Raw genomic sequence first — 17164 nt, forward strand, 5'->3', positions numbered from 1 at the left:
CAGACGATGAATAAGGGTCTTATCAAGCGAAACGATCTCTCATTTAAAAAAAAAAATAACAAAGTTTGTTTTATAAGCTCAAATGGTCGCCTTGCTCTGTTCTGCGATGCGTGTTCGTGACTCTCCAGTTTGAACTCGTTTATCAAAATAAACAAATCTTTTTTCGTGTCGTTTGGTTCATTCAACGAACGAAATGAATGAATTGACTCGGAAAAAGATTTGTTCATTTTGATAAACGAGTTAGAACTGGAGAGTCACGAACGCGCATCACAGAAAAGAGCAAGGCGGCCATTTGAGCTTATAAAACTTAAACTTTATTTTTTTTTTAAAGGTGTCATGAACTGGCTTTTTAAATGTTATTATATTGTTGTCTGAGGTCAACTTATAACGTTCGCTTGGTTTTTGCATTCAAAAACATCAAAATGAACAAGTAATAGGCTATTTTGTACCCTGGTTGTGAGCCTACCTAAAAAACAGTCGGTTTTTATGGGCGTGTCGCACTGAAGACTTAGAAGTAAACACCCACTGCTGCGAGTGGAGAACAGTTTTGCATATTATAATGAGTTTAACTCACCCGTCGGTGTACGTGGGGGAAAACGTCCTATGTTGTCAAATGGCAACCGGATTCGCCCATACATGTTCAACCCAGAGTCCGTGTGTTGCACAATATTCCTGTCAGATCCAATATAGACGGCACAGCACCGTTCTTTACTCCTAATCGGTCTGCAAATCCAGTCTTGTTGACAAAACAATCCTCAGTGAAATGAAGCGAACAGACGACAATGTTTTACCCTCATCAGCTGGAACGTCATTAAAAATAAATTTTATCCATGCAGTCCTATTGGAATCCACAGGAAGCTTATGCAGCGACTGTCTTGCACAACCAGGCACTGCACAATATTCTGTATTGCTTGGTAGCGATCCAGTTTGTCATCACGAGGTAAGCATGCACATGTATGATACTTATGTGTGTAATGCGCGAATCGGTGGGCGGGGCTAAACCTGCCGTGGTGAAGCAGGCGTTGATCATCTTCTGTGGGGGTGGTGTTTTATCCTCTTTGTCGTCATAGTTCCCCACTTTTAAAAACGAGTCGTTTTTAGAGGCTGTGTCAATAAAAGCTTTTATTGGACTAACAAGGACGTTTTTAGTTCTGAAACTTACAGGATTTTCTTATAATGACCTCTTAGATGTCAAAAGCTCAAGGAAAATTTGATTTCTCAGTTCATCACCCCTTTAAATAAGCGACCGTTTTCCTTGATAAGACCCTTATTCATCGTCTGGAATCATTTTACAGCCCTTTGAACAGTTTGCACTGAAACTGTCTTTTGGACCTTGAACCGTTTGGTTACCAGTAAAGTGCATTATATGGAGAAAAATCCTGGAACGTTTTCATCAAAAACCTTCATTTCTTATACACTGAATAAAGAATGACATGGATATCTTGGATGATATGGGGGTGAGTAAATTATCAGCAAAAGTCACTAAAACTCATTTAATTAATATTTCACCACTCATGACTGATGAATAAATCAGAATCCCTACTAGTGCTGTCAAACCGATTAATCGTGAATAATCAATTCTAAAATAAAAGTTTGTGTTTATATAATGTATGCGTATATATTATTTACGTATATGTGTGTGTCTGTATTTATGCATTTTGAAGTTTGATTTTATTTATTTCTTTTTTATAAACTGTGTGACATTTTGCCAAAGTTTCACAGGCAAAAAAGGTCCATTTTCTATTGTTAACAGTGTAGAGATGTATTACACAAAACTCACACAGAATTCACTTTCAAACAAAGCATCTCTCTATTGGCCACTGCCGCAAATCCATTGTAAAATCTGCGAAGCGAAATCTTTCGCCCTCACACAATGTACCTGACCTTGTGGGTTCTTATTGAAATGATTGGATTTTGCAAATTCATAAACAGTGGACATTTTTCTGTAAATAATAGCTATGTAAAAACATTTGAACCCAAAGACTTTTTTTCCTTGTCATCATACTTATTTGCTGTTGGAAGAACCTGAAATAGATAGAGGACAGAATCACACACACCGTAGAGAGTGTATAACAGACTACTTGTCCTTTGTCCCATAGACTTTTTTTAGTACGCCAGACAAAAAAAACATTTAAATTGATTTCAGTCTGGCTCGTTTTTATCAGCATATCCCCTTTTATTGAACCAAGAAATATGGTTTGCTTGTACAACGTATTGATCAAATTAGAATAGTCAGAATCAGGGACATTATTAGGACAGTTTAACGTACCATGTTTTTGAGTTGTTTAAAGAAACTTAATTTTATTGATTAGATGAATTGATGCGTGTATGAGCACATATTTATGTAATTGCAGTCATGCCAGAAAAATGTCATGGGGTGCAGAACAATGCCTGAGGCTATTGCCACATGCTCTAGAGACTCAAAATGAGTAAACTACTCAACACTGGCTTAACAAAAAATAGTTTTTGAACTGATAAGATGTTTATCTGTTGAAATGCAAAGTCCCTTTGGATAGGCCAAGCCTATCAAGCAGAATATTCAGGCAAAATTGTCAGTGAATAACTTGAATATCTGTGTGTTCCCCACACAAATCTATTGTAGGGTCACCTTTTTTGCAATTTTATCTGCTTTGGTCCCCCATCCACTTTTTTGTTTTATGTAAGAGAGTAGAATTTCTTGTATTGGAATGACTTCAGAATGAAACATTTTGAGCAAACCATTATTTGAATCCTCTGAATCATGTTGAACATTACAACAAACATGGAATCTCCGAGAGCTCAACCCAGTTAGTGCCTTCAAGGAGTTACTGAAGGTTAATTTAGCCCCATTAAACAAACTAACCCCTTCTATTGAGGCTTATCAGGAATGAATTATTATAAATCAGCCGTTACAATATAATCAAGAGGATTTGGTCATAGAGACTAACATAATCCTCACATGAACAATATTAGCGGTATCCAAAAATGATTTGCCGAGGAGAAATGGTTATCAGTTTGTAATTAAAATGAGACGAGAAACAGAATGATTGATTACTCGACGCAGTGACAGAAAAGGTTATGGGAACAGGCTCTCTGAAGTAGTCTTTTTATAGCTGGTTAATTTCTAGATGAAACAAGTTAATTCCAGGAATATGTCATCCATCAACTGCACCACGGCTCTGCGAAATATTGTGAAGGCTTGTCACTGACAATAGGAAGTGACAGTGTTTTAACATCTTTACATTCATTTAATAAATCCATAATGCATTAGAGTTCAGCCATCATCTGCAGGACAGAGCTGCTGTTCTTTGCTTTGTTGTGCCTTAAGATGGCACTCTTCACATGTGTTATTACTGTACATGTTGAAGACGATCATCTTTACTACCCAAGAAGGGGGAAAGGAAACACAATGGGGCATGTTGTCATTATGGAAAATTATTGTTGGTTTAACTTTAAAAAGTACACTCAAAGGGTTCATTGGGGTTCTATATGTGGTTCTTTACTCAACTCCAAAGAACCTTTTATGCTAAAAAGTTTCTATAATGACAAAAAAGAAGCCTTTTAGTTTCACAAAGGTTCTTTATAGGCTATTATTCATTAATATATTACATTATTCTGCAACATTTTGTAGTTGTAATTGTATTACTGTTGTAGTAACTTAATATCACATTTTAATCATGCTGATTTTTGGAGGAAAAAAAACTGAAATGGCACTCTTCGTGTGAGATTAACTACATAAAATGATATAAATATGTACATTTTCTAACCCTAATATCTTGAATTTTGTGATCATTCACATGCATTCATAAATACATTTTAGGGTCTTGATGTTTGTCAATAATATGAAATATTTAATCCGGAAAGGACAAAACGAATGATAATTAATGAACCCAAAAGGTTCCATAGAACCTTTTTCGCTAAAGGGTTCTTATTATTCAACTCCCCCTTAAAAAGGGTTCTGTATAGAACCTTTTAGGGGTACAAATACATAGCGCTGATAGAACCTTTTAAGTTTCTATATAGAACCTTTTCTTCTAGTGCAAGTTACCTGGTTGCTTTAAAAATGTGAGTTAATTGAAATTTAAAAAACATGTTGATACAATAAAGGTGATTGGTTTATTAAATAGACTATTTAAAATAGGATGTTCTCTGAACCACATTAATTAAGTTGATTTGACAAAAGGTAAAAAGTTGTGATAAATCATTTTTGCAGTGTGCCAATAAATAGTCCACACTATTATGGTTTCTTAAAGAACTCTTGCCAAAAACGCTCTACAAAACATCTTAAACGATTGCATAAAACCTTCATGTTTAATTAGCTATTTATTTATTTTTTTGGGACAAAGCATTTCTTTGAACTGTTTAATTAATATCTTAATGTTATAATATTAATAATTTAATCTGAATAAAAAAATAATAAAACAAAATAATGAATGGCCTGTCAGAACCCTTTAAGGTTCTACTCTTGTAAGAGTACATATTCAAGTATTTAAATATACATTAAAACATGCATATATATATATATATATATATATATATATATATATATATATGAAAATTATTCTGACTTTTGTAATTATTATTTGTTTAATATGTTAATCATTTTATGTTATAATGTTTCTATAAAAAAAAAATTATTTATTTATTTTTTTTTTTAAAAATTTTTCAAATTACATAGGTAGTAAAATATATCATTCCGGTTTTTTTTACGTCCTCCAGTTGCACTATCCTTCATTGTATGTTTAAAATAATCTGAAACATATTACGTAATACTGAATCTTCCTTTCTAACAACTGGATACTGCTGAACAAAAAAGTCTGTTTTTTTCTGTACATTAACATTCTGACCTATTTAGAAAACAATCCATGATAAAACATCGATCTGCATTGCTGTCGCAGTCCTGTAGGGGGCAGTATCTCATCAGCTCTTTGTTTCAGATAGTTTTTCAGTTCCACCCAGAATTGAAGGTTTCACACATTCTATTTTTACACTGCTGAATAATTCAAATCAGAGCCATATATGATCAGTGACATTTCCTCTTTTCTAGCAGTCTGACAACGGGGTTGCATCACTTGATCCTCGATGTGGAGTCTAGAAAGTGATATACAGCTGTGAAACTATGAATAACTTTGTTCTGGGACAGAAAATGACATTAATAAATATACACGATGACCTAAAAACTACCCTCGATTTTCAACTTCAATTGATTCTCTGTTTACAGAAAGGATATAATGATGCGAAACGAGCCTGCCATAATAGATTTCTTTGAGCATGCTCTGTAATGGTCCATTGCCATGCTTCTGAACCCCCACTAGATCAGTGACACAGTATTTCATCATTAAATTCCGATTTAATATGTTCTTTATGGCAAATAAGGACAGGAATATCAAAGAAGGAAATGAACTCTCATAGGAAGAAAAAGAAGTGTTCAAATCACATTTTGATGCTTCCGGAGGCCCTGCATTTCTTTCATTTTGATTGCATTTTGTGGGAACGTTTTATAGGAGTTACTTCAGGAAGTATCCAGGGAGTAATTCTGCGCATGAAATCTCGGCTTCTGTTTCGTTCCTGCAAGGGGAAGCCGGGGTGATGCTTAAACTTGTAAAGTGTTGTTGCCATGGTAACATCACAGTTCATCAAGGTTCCGTGTAATAAAATGAGTCAAAGTTTAAATGGCAATTATGGACTGATGCAACAAGAGCATGCGAACATACATGCTGATATTGATCAAAAATGGAATTGAAATACTATTAATGTCTTGTATACTACATGTTTAAATGGAATAAATTTCACCTCTGAAAGATTTTGCACGTGCTGACACTTTCCAGCCATTATTCAAGTAAACATTGTTAGTACTGTAATTATTAGGCCTATATCCAGTTCTCCACCAAGTGAGGTGGGAAAAGCAACCATACAGTATGCACCTGTTATTATTCTCACTATGTGGAGCTCATTTTGGTCAGTGGAATTTAAATGTGTGTTGGTCACAGCAGGTATAAGAGACGTCTAAGAAATCTAAATATGCGGTCGGCACATGGATCCAAGAAACGCCTATGGCTCATTTGTCTGAGTGTTTTTGTGACTCACAAAGGAGAATGCTTTACAACAACTGATAAAGAAGCTTTACCTCCATTACATCAATGTAGTCAGGCTCCAAACTCAATGCTCAGGTCATTTCTGTGTTCAAGGGCCTCCTTCAGAAAAATAACCGAGTCTATAGCAGCAGTCTTTTGGGAAAAGCCTTCATCTCTTGCCCTGTGGGAAACAATGAAAGCTGAAATGAGACAAAAATCAAAGTAGTCATCTTCCCAGACCCTCTCTTTTCTCAAGAGCAGAACGAGTCCTGACAAAAACGATTGAACTGGGTAAAATGTCTTTCTGTATTACTTGAAGTTGTCAGATATTTTCCTGCCTGAAATTAATTTTTATTTCTAATATGTTTTGGTATTGATACTGTGCCGACAATAATTAAACATGGAACATGGGAAGGAATCCAAACCAAGGAAATCCCCTTTTTTAAATCAAATTAATTCCAGTTTATGAATCATTCCAGATTCCCCAGAAACAAACCCTCAGAACCATCTCTTTCTGAAGCCATGTGTCACGGTTTATTTTAAACTTTCAGTTTTTTAAGAGCTGAGAAAGGGAAGGAAGCTTTTTCTGGGAATGAAAACAACTCACTGTTATTTACAAGGACTACTTTCAGCTATAGGCTAATATTGCATTTTTATGTTTAGCAACATGAGCATGAATGTCTGGTATTCAGACATTTGGATATTTTATACAAGTTCAATAAACAAGATGCTAACATTTTACTGACAAATTGCCAGTTACCTCATATACATTTTCACCCCAAATATAATAATTTTACCTCAAATATATGTTTCATAAACATAGTTCCAGACTAAATTTATGTTTGAGCTGTTTTAACTGAAAGCAACTTATATATCAAAATATATCATTGTTTTGTCTCAAGATGCACATCAGTATTGTGTTTTTCTAAGGAATGTTTATAAAAGCTATTGAAATGCTCTAATAGAAATAAGGCAATCCTGGCTTAATCTAATGCTGCGTTCAAGTCATCTCGGATAGAACGTGATTACGAGTTGAACGCACTTTAACGCCAACACAATGTCGTAAATACCAGTGGGGAGCTCGGGATTTTCTTTAAGCTCAAACCCCAATTTGTAGGCTACGAGTTGGGGGCGTGTCAGTGAGAAACATGAGGGAATCAATGGATGCAACGTCTGTAGTTGACGGTAAATTTTAATTGAATTTCGATGTTTACTCATTGACATTGCAAGGCTTTTTCATTTATAAAGCAAGCTCTCTGCACAAAATATTATATCATTGTAATATACAAATTATACCTAATGATAGAGTTTACATTGGCTTCATTAGCTAATAAAAAACATAAAAAGAAAAACACACCTGATGAACATTCTTTGTTCTTCATATTAACAGAGTTAACAACCCTTGCTGTATTTTCGTATAATTCGTTAAAAGAAGGTACACCGCCATTTTGCTCCGACAAAACTAACTTGAACGCACCTCACGTCGTAAACACGACTTCCCACCTCGTACAGTACGAACTTCCCAGGAGGACTTGAACGCAGCATCAGCCCTGAACCAGGTCATACGCTGATTTCACACAGCCGCCATTTTGAAATCGAGGCTCCGTTGGGAAGAAAACCGAAAGTGTCCCTTTTAATCATAGGAGAGTCGCGAATTTGATGGCGTATATAGTCTTAAATCGACATTTTATTAAATTTGAGGGGATTGAAGAAAATATACAGGGGTTGGACAATGAAACTGAAACACTGGCCAATGTTGGAGGTTTCACATCTATATGCCTGGCGGCCAATCTTCAGAGTGAAGCACGGGTGGATCAGTGATGGTTTGAGCTCCAATATCATGGCAATCCTGATTGTATTTGATGGACACGACACTGCCGAGGACTACCAAACCCTTCTGGAGGATCATGAGCACCTGATGCTCAAACCGTGTATCAGCATGATCATGCACCAACACACACAGCAAGACTTGTGACAGAAGGGTTTGATGAAGATGAAAGTAACGTTGAACATCTCCCATGGTCTGACAGTCACCAGATCTGAATATTATTGAGGTCTTTGGAGGAGCGAGTCCACCAGCATCATATAGTAACCTGGACACTGTTCTGGAAGAGGAACGGCTCATAATCCCTCTGGTCACTGTGAAGGACTTCTATCTGTCAATTGGTGCTGTATTTGGATGCAAAATGAGGCCCTCGCCATTCTAACAAATTAGTGTGTAGTAAAACCAGGTGTTTCAGTTTTTTGTCCAACCCCTGTATCTCATGGTTTCAACTAAGCAGTAAGCATCAAAATAGATCTCTTGAGTTTCTGATTTATTAAAAATATGAATCAATAAGCTCTCAATTCTATAACTAAAACATCTATCTATCTATCTATCTATCTATGTATCCATCCATCCATCCATCCATCCATCCATCTAACCACCCATCCATCCATCCATCCATCCATCCATCCGTTGTCTTTATATTCTTAAACTGGAGCCCACAATAAATCCTGTATTTTTCTAACATGAGGCACGATTATCGAACCAACCTCTGGCTTTTCTTTCCAGCTAAAAAAGGTACATTTAAAATAGCAGAAAAACACTTGTGACCTACTGTGACCCCATCCTGTAATAAAGAGATGAAAGGGAGTGAGAGAGAAAGAAACGAGGAAGATGGATTAATTACCACAGTCAGTTTCCACTGTCTGTCCAGGGGAATCTCTATAGGAATGTAGGTCCACCCAGACCCCTGCTGCTCCCTCCATCTGTTCAGCACTGCTCACTCCCTCAACAGTAGGCATATCAAAAGGTGCATCGTTTCTGATGTGCCTTAATTTCAGTGAGAGTAGAGTGTCAAGGATGCGGGGAGGTTGTCTTCTGGCGTCGAGATGAATCGTTTCGGTACCATGCGCTTCAATGTTGCATTTGCTCATTTATATAATATTTTCATTTAATGTTTATATTTTGCTTATTATTGTCTCTTTAAAGGCTAGATTCCGTCTGTCTTCAATTTACTTTCACCTTCCGCACACAATTCACAGAAGGGATGAAATCAGGAGATCAACTGTACCAGAGAACCCTGTAAGGATGTGCGAATTTTCTTTATAAAACCGCATCACAAGTAATTTCCAAGTATTTGCAGAATGTCATTTTAGATGGAAACGTGTGGGGACACTGCGTTACAAATGTGCAGAATCTGAAAATGAGACATTGGAACTGCAGGTGGCCTCCAAAGATGACTGAACGTGGTGACACTACAAGGTGACATATTTCCAGGTCATTGCTTTGATGAAGTAGATGGGGGAAATGAAGGTGTTGATCATAACTACAGCAAAAAACATATATTTTATGACCGGAAAGTTGTTCTCTAAGCGGCTATATTGAATACAGTCGTATTTTTTTTTTTTTTAAAGAGAGAGATTCAAGTCGTATATCGGCAAATGTGCACAAGATGTAGAGCTGATAATCTAACATCCAATGATGTGTAACGAGCAGACATTGCTAAAAAAAGGATTTTATGACAGCATATCTATTTATCTCAAGTTAAAATGTGATGCTAATTTGGAATTAAATAATTCAATGTGAAGAAAACTATTTGCAGTTTGCCCTTGTGAATCCCCCGTGCTAACTTTTTCAGTAAAGATTGATGGACCTCTATGTGCCAGATCATTTGGAATTGAAATAGGAACATTTGCACACATGGATGATCAAACTAAAAGGAGACCGCCTTCCTTTTTATACACCGGGAGCTAAATGTTTTTCCACATCATTTTAACCTAAATCAGTAATGAATTTTACAATCCACCACCTTTTCCCTCTTCCTTTTAACAATTCATAGACGTGTGCTATTATTGACTGGCAAGCAGAAATCTCTTGGGATTACAGTAGTTTGTTTAATAAATGTAGCCAATAATAGAATCACAAACTATATTGAGATGCACAATATGAAATATACAACATCTAGCGGTTTAATATTCATGATCTTCAAGATGATGGTTTAAATATTTATAATATTTTGAATATCGTCGAATATCATCAGTATTCAGAGACGTGAGTCAGCCGAGCCCCAGCAGTAATCACCTGGCTGAGAGGTTTAAGTTATAACTTTATGATAACAGAATAGGTCATTTAGCAGTTCTTTGTAATTCCCTGTGGTCATTATATGCAATATATTAAAAGGAGCTCTAACCGAAGGTGATGTGAGCTTTGGCATAAATGTATTTGGAAAAAATGAACGCAGTTATTGAAGAGCTTGAAAAGATGAACAATTTGATGCGGATTCTGTCATAAATGGGACGTTGGTAAATTTGTTGTCTTGAATGCAATGTGACCCAGGTTAACACGTCACTTTTCTTGTCACATTATCCGTGAACCTGCGAACAAAGGAATGCAGCTGAGACAACACTAACACAGAGGAGACGTTGAATGGTATTCTAAAAACAATACCAGTCACGTAAGTAGAGAGTTGACTGAATTGTGTGCATGAAATATCAGGCCTTATTATAATGCAATACGTGTTTTGAAAAAAAAAAAAAGAATACTTCTATAGAAGGAGGACAAAAGTACCAAATCAAATCTTATCCCTGGCGCTTGTTTTCATATGAGCGAGGTGTGATCACAGAAAGCATGTTGAATATGAAACATTCAAACCTTCATTCAAAGGCCGTCCCAGAGGGCGCATAACTGCCTGTGTCATCTACGAGTGTCTTTGTATGGCACTAAGACGCCGAGGTCCCCCTGCAGAGGAAAAAAGGGGAACTTGGTTGAAATGCCTCAGCTGCATTTAAATGAAGCCAAAATAAGGAAATCAATTCAGGTGGTAAACTGAATTTACCACATGGAGACACCAGCATACATATAAATTGGCAAGTAAAAATGCAGTGCATCTCCCGAATCGGCTCAGTGAAGATGAAATGGACTCCAACCGGCTCTTCAACTATAGCACTATATGGCTATTTACTTATGCTCTGCTTGTGTGTCTGCAGATATTGGGCCCTTACCACAGGGACCCCACTGGAATTGGATAGCATTTCTCCTCACACAAACACGTTCACCTCCATTGCTTCTGGTCCGCGGTGGCTCGCGGAAATTGTCAGGAACTACAAATGAAAGCTTGTGCTTATGTGGCATGAGAAGCGGCGGACAAAAACAACATGGGTGGATAAAGAGTTCTCCTGAACGTGAGGTGCGAATCGTCAATGTGCCCACCTTTAAACGGCTTTCAGCATGCCTGGAGGCCTTTTATCTGGCCTGTCTGCCTTGCCCCATCACTTCTCATTATCTTCTGCTGAATATCACAATCTAGCCAATTCCAAACTGAATAAGTTGCATCCTGCTTTCTCCTAGGGTTTATTTGCCAGCCACAGGAACGAGAAGGGAAGAGCCGAGATATAGCTGGTCATTTCCTGAACTACTCACAGCTCTCAGATGTATTTTATTTCCCGTTTTAATGAGCCCCTTGACAGCTACCGCTAAAAATGCTTGCAGTGTGAGCTCTGGCTTGGTCACTGTGTATCTCTGTATTAAGTGGAAAGAGAACTGCTAATCAAAGATATGATCTTGCACAGAGAGCATCTTCATTGTTGTTGTTTTTTCATCTTTGGACCAAGTATCGATCGGAATTAGGTATTCTGAAATGATCAGGCCACACAAAAGACCTCTGAAAGTATTCGAAAAGACTGCTGGAGGGCAGTCCTTCTTGTCTTTGCATGTGAGAAGGTCACCACATTCATATGAATATATTGATCTTTGCTAAATGTGTGACATGGCCTCTTTAAATAGCTTCCTGCTCCCTATTCACAGAATGCCAAAGTTGGTAGAAACGTACAGTGAATATTCGTTCAAATGGGGTAACTCACTTTATTGAAATTTCAAACCTTATCTCACAATAAATGTAAGGTGATTTTGTAGTCATAATTCATACTATGTGAGTCATACAAAAAGGGACAGTTATAAAAACAAAAATGGTAAGCACGAAGATCCCAACGCATTCTCACCCCAAGGCGTCACCTTTGACCATGCTTCAATATTTCCTGCGGCGATCCTACGGCGTCATCTAACTGACGCTAAAGGAAAGCGTCAGTTAGATGACGCGGTTAGGTTTAGGTCTGGGGTGGGGATAGGGTTACACACGATCCTAGGGTGTCATCTTCTAACTGACGCTAAAGGGCGCCTAAAGCGTCAGATATTGAAGCATGGTCAAAATGCTTGGGTGAGAATGGGCTGAAGATCCACCTCACTCCTCAAACGTAAAAAGATTACAAAACCGAGTGAATTATATGAAATCAAAGGAATTCATATGAATTAGCCACCAATTCGCTAAAATGTAATATAGTTACGAATTGCCATGAGATTGTGTTGAAATGTCAGTGAAATTTTGTAGCCCCAAATATTAGCTGTCTAGAATAGTGTAGCCTACAGCTCACACAAAACAAGCAACTTTCTAAAACACGAATCCGATTGACTCGAACCGCTTACCTACATTGAAAAACTATTGTTTAACCCTCAGGCAAAGTTTTCTATTTGGGGGGGAGGTGATATGGTCATGAGGTGATGGTCGTGGATGAATGACACAACAATTCGCTTTATTCACCTAGCGGCCATTTTGAAACCGCGAACACCGTTGAGGGGTACACAAACCCAGAAGTTTGACTCCGACGCAGCAGCACTAGCAATGGAAACTCCAGTGTGGACCACGGATCTTTCCTGTCTACCCGAATTAATGATGCAAAATGTGGAGCAGTGGGCCAGTACCAACTGCAACACCCCCCGGGCTGTGTTAATTAAACCAGCTTGCTAAATGTTCATTATGAGTTCATATTGTCATGGTTTGGGGTTTGTTTCTTGTTCATGTTCTTGTCATGTGATCCCTGTTCTAGTTATGTGATCTTGCCTTGTGTTCACTTGTCTGTTGTGTCATTGGTTGATTGTTTTAAATGTTCACAGGTGTCCCTTGTCTCATATGTCCTGTGTCAAAGCATTTCATCCTAGGGCGTCATCTACGTAACTGACACTTTTGACCATGCGTCTAAACCCTTTTTCGTCAGTTAGATGACACTTCCGTTATTGGTAGGTTTAGGTGTGGGGTAGGGTTAGGGTTAGACCACTAGGGGACACCTTATGGCCCATATATATCTGCGTCTCATATTGACGCTAAAGGATGCCATGTGCGTCGGGTGTTGACGCATGGTCAAAAGCGTCAGTTAGATGACGCCTTGGGATGAGAACGGGTTCCCTATATTTAAACTCTCATGTTTGCCCTTTTATGCTCTGGCTCCAGTGTCTTGTTCACTAGTCTTGGTTTGTGTTCTTGTTTTAGTTTAGAGTTTTCCATGCCTTGTCATGCTTTTGTTTTGTGTTTACACATATCAACAATGTACCTTTCCCTGTCTGACCGAAAATAACATGTTGATTTCATCTCAGCATGTTATCTGTAGTTGAAGTAATATCACATAAGCTGTGTCACAATTCAAAGGCTGCATCCTCCGAAGGTCGCATTTGAAGGCCAGGATTAAGTCACCATGGCGGGTGAAGGCTGTTCCAATTCAATTCTGTATCATCTTTTTTTTCATCATCATCATCATCATCATCATCATCATCAGCCACAATTGCAAACTCTTTTGGAGTCTGCAATTGTGGCTGATGTCAATTGCAAACTCTTTTGACAGCTGATAATGGGCTGCGCCGAGTGGAATTCCTGAAATTTGACGTCTCGGCTCTGATCTGACACAACACATCATAGTACCTCTGTGTCCTTTCTGAACATTGGTATTAAAAAATCTTACATAAATGGGTTGCACAAATGGGTTGCTCTGCTATAAACTGCACTAACCGACACTGTAGGGGTACTCTGTTCCTTTTACTCCGGTAAGTGACATTCCACTACTATTTCACATAGTTAGCACCATATAGATATCTATATAAAGGCTAGATATCTCGTCCGCGCTGCTGGCCAATGGAGGTCGACATCAGCACCTGGCGGCCATCTTGTCACAGGCAGCTCGCTCACTGGTAACATTGTTTTAATGGTGCATGTACTTTTTAAATCACCATAACTTGCTCAATTTTCTACCGATTTTCAAACGGTCTGGTTTGTTATAAACGGCAGAGATGTAGTTATGATGCATACTTATGAATAATAAGTGTATAAATAAATAATCATCCAGAATTATAGCCACGTTTGTAAAAAACCAAACCGTTTGTAAATCCGTCAAGATTTCAATGAGATAAGAGTATTCAGATACCACAGAGCCCGCCAGAAAGGCTGTCTGTGACAAGATGGCCGCCGGTGATGACGATAAATACTCCGCCGTGAGACATCTAGCCTTTATATAGATATCTATGGTAAGCACTATTTAGCATCAATGTTTGTGGGCAGTGGCACTGCAAAAGTTAGCATTAAATCGCCTCAGATAAGTTAGCTTCCGAGGTACTTTACGTATGGTTATAACTCATGTTTGAAACACTGTAAATGCGTCTGCCAAATGAATAAATGTAACATGAGAATAGACTGATCTGCGAGCTAGTTGCTCCAGCCCGTTTTCATCCCAAGGCAACATATACGACGCTTTTGCCAAAGCGTAGACATCCAACGCACATGGCACCTTTTAGCGCCAATATGAGACGCAGACACATATATATGAATATGAGTGATTAATTGTGATTAATCGATTTCACAGTGCTAATACAAATAAGAATAAAATGAGTTCTAATATAAGCTTACTGAAAGTCTGTTTGCTTTGTAGCCTTCTCACCAAAACCTTATAGGCTACTCATTGTTTCAGTATTGAATTAGTATGGACATTCAGCTCAAGGCAATGGATCTAAATTGCATTTAGGCTGAGCTCTGATAAAGCTGTTCTAGGTCTAAGTGCACTGTGGGTAGTCTACCTTTCCACGTGAGAGGGTCAGGCAGATTAAAACCTGCTTTGAAATCCCAGTCTTCCGCAGCACTATCTGCAGGGGAAACTCAGCCTCTGTGATCACTGGCTTTAAATGAGATGTAAAATTAACTTCCAGTCTGGAATATGAAGGTCAGACTCTTGAAGTCGTTCTTTCACTGAAACACTGTCTAGTTTCATTGGAAAGATTCCCCTTGGAATGTGTTGTCATTTAGAGAAAGAACCTGACTGTAGTTTTCACCATTTCTTTTTTTGTTGTTGTGTTCAAAATATTTCAGCTAGAGATAATTTATAATTAAACAGATGATTAATTGGAATAAAATAGAATTCTCTTTTCTTTTCTTTTTTGATATCAAAACTCTTTCAAGTTTATACTTTGCAGTCACAAAGTTCCAATGTATTTGTAATGTTTTTAATGTTTAAATGAAAGAACTGCAAGACTCCAATTAGGTTTGTGATGGGCAATATCCTGTTGGCAATCCACTGTCACTTTTTGATGATGCCAATTGAGCATAATGCAGGATAAAATTTTCTTTTTCATTTTGGCAGAACAATAGCTGTCAGTGTGGTGGATCTTTTGTATGGATAACTAAATGCATCCCATGATCTTCCTCCTGTAGACCATCTCTATTTTAAGAAATGAAGCATTTTGATGAACATAGTAATGTTCTGAATACATCTTCATTCTCATTATGCATTAATTATATCTTGCCTGCCATGTCTCCATTTACTAATCAAAAGTGAAAATATCATCAAAATGCCATCTTGCTAATCAAAAAAGTAATATCATTCTTGTTTATCTTCGCTGTATAAGCAATAAAAATAATTCCATGCTTTTATTGCAGCCTTTACTAAGGGTGGAATCCTTAAGTCTCTGAAACTAATAAAATTCGACTCAAATAGGCCTAACTTCAGCCGTTCTTGACTTGGTATCTTACAGTTTCAAATTATGTTATGCATTTATTTGCCAAACAGCATATCTACAAAGAATAATACCTGAAATGGATTTCACCAACCAGATCAACCAGTCAACATGCAATGTTTAAGATAAGGTTATCTCTAATGACCTTATTTGTCACTGTTTGATGCATCTTAAAGGTCATTCTTGGATCTTGAGATTAATTGAAAGTATAAATCAAATACTTCAAAGCTTGCAGGCCAGGATTTCTGCTTGGAACTACTTATTTAAAAATAGCAAATTATTACAAATTATTATTATTATTATTATTATTATTAAATCCATCAGTTTAACTATATCAGAAATATGTTCTCTACAGGCCAAAATAAATGTGAAATTTAATTTAATCCTGTCTATCACAACTGAAGAATATAAAAAAAAAATACCATTTACCTCATGTTAGTGGCATTCCTGCAGCTTTTTGAACTAATCGGTTGAATGGATGATTCAATGACTCATTTAAGATGATTAGCGCCAAATAGACACTAATCAAATTTGATGAAGATTTTTATCTGAACAAAGTGTGGGTTCCAGAAATACAAATTCTATTCATTTTCTCAATAGAGAAATTTTTAACAATAACTTTTAGACCTTTAAAGACATACCTGTTTGGAACTGAAGGTTCCTAATCAATGTGCATTGTTGAAACCATCACTTTGCAGTTGGTTTTTACTGAAAGTGCGACTTAGAGTGTGCAAGAGTGGGATTATAAATATAACAAGGCTGTAAAAGTGCATGAGTTTAATTTTTTCGATGTGATGGTGTTTAATATCCCTAAAAATGTATTTAGCAACTTGTTAGCAGCTGCCTTCAAGACACATAAAAGCTTTACAAAAATAATGAATGAGGTATATTGATGTACTTTATGTCGTAGAGAAAAATGTAAAAGTGTCTTGAGCTTGTGTTCACCGCAGACCTTATTATTTTGGCCATTTGATTTAACCAAAACCCCATTCAAAAAAAAACAATTGACTTCGGGATGATGGAAACTGAAGTGCTAAAATGCTTCCGCGTTTTGGCCTACAAAGTGATGTCATATCTGTAGATACTACCTAAAAATGTCCACCGGGCACGAGCTCAACTGCCACTCTATAGGCAAAATACCGTCTTACCGCCCACTTCGCACTCACCCATCGATTTCGGGATGATGGAAACTTCGGAAAAACTCATTGACTTTGGGATGATGGAAACTGAAGTGCTAAAATGCTTCCGCGTTTTGGCCTACAAAGTGATGTCATATCTGTGGACACTATATGTGACCTAAAAT

This window comes from Pimephales promelas, chromosome 8, assembly GCF_988280905.1.
Source record: "Pimephales promelas chromosome 8, fPimPro1.hap1.1, whole genome shotgun sequence".
Lineage (NCBI taxonomy): Eukaryota > Metazoa > Chordata > Actinopteri > Cypriniformes > Leuciscidae > Pimephales > Pimephales promelas.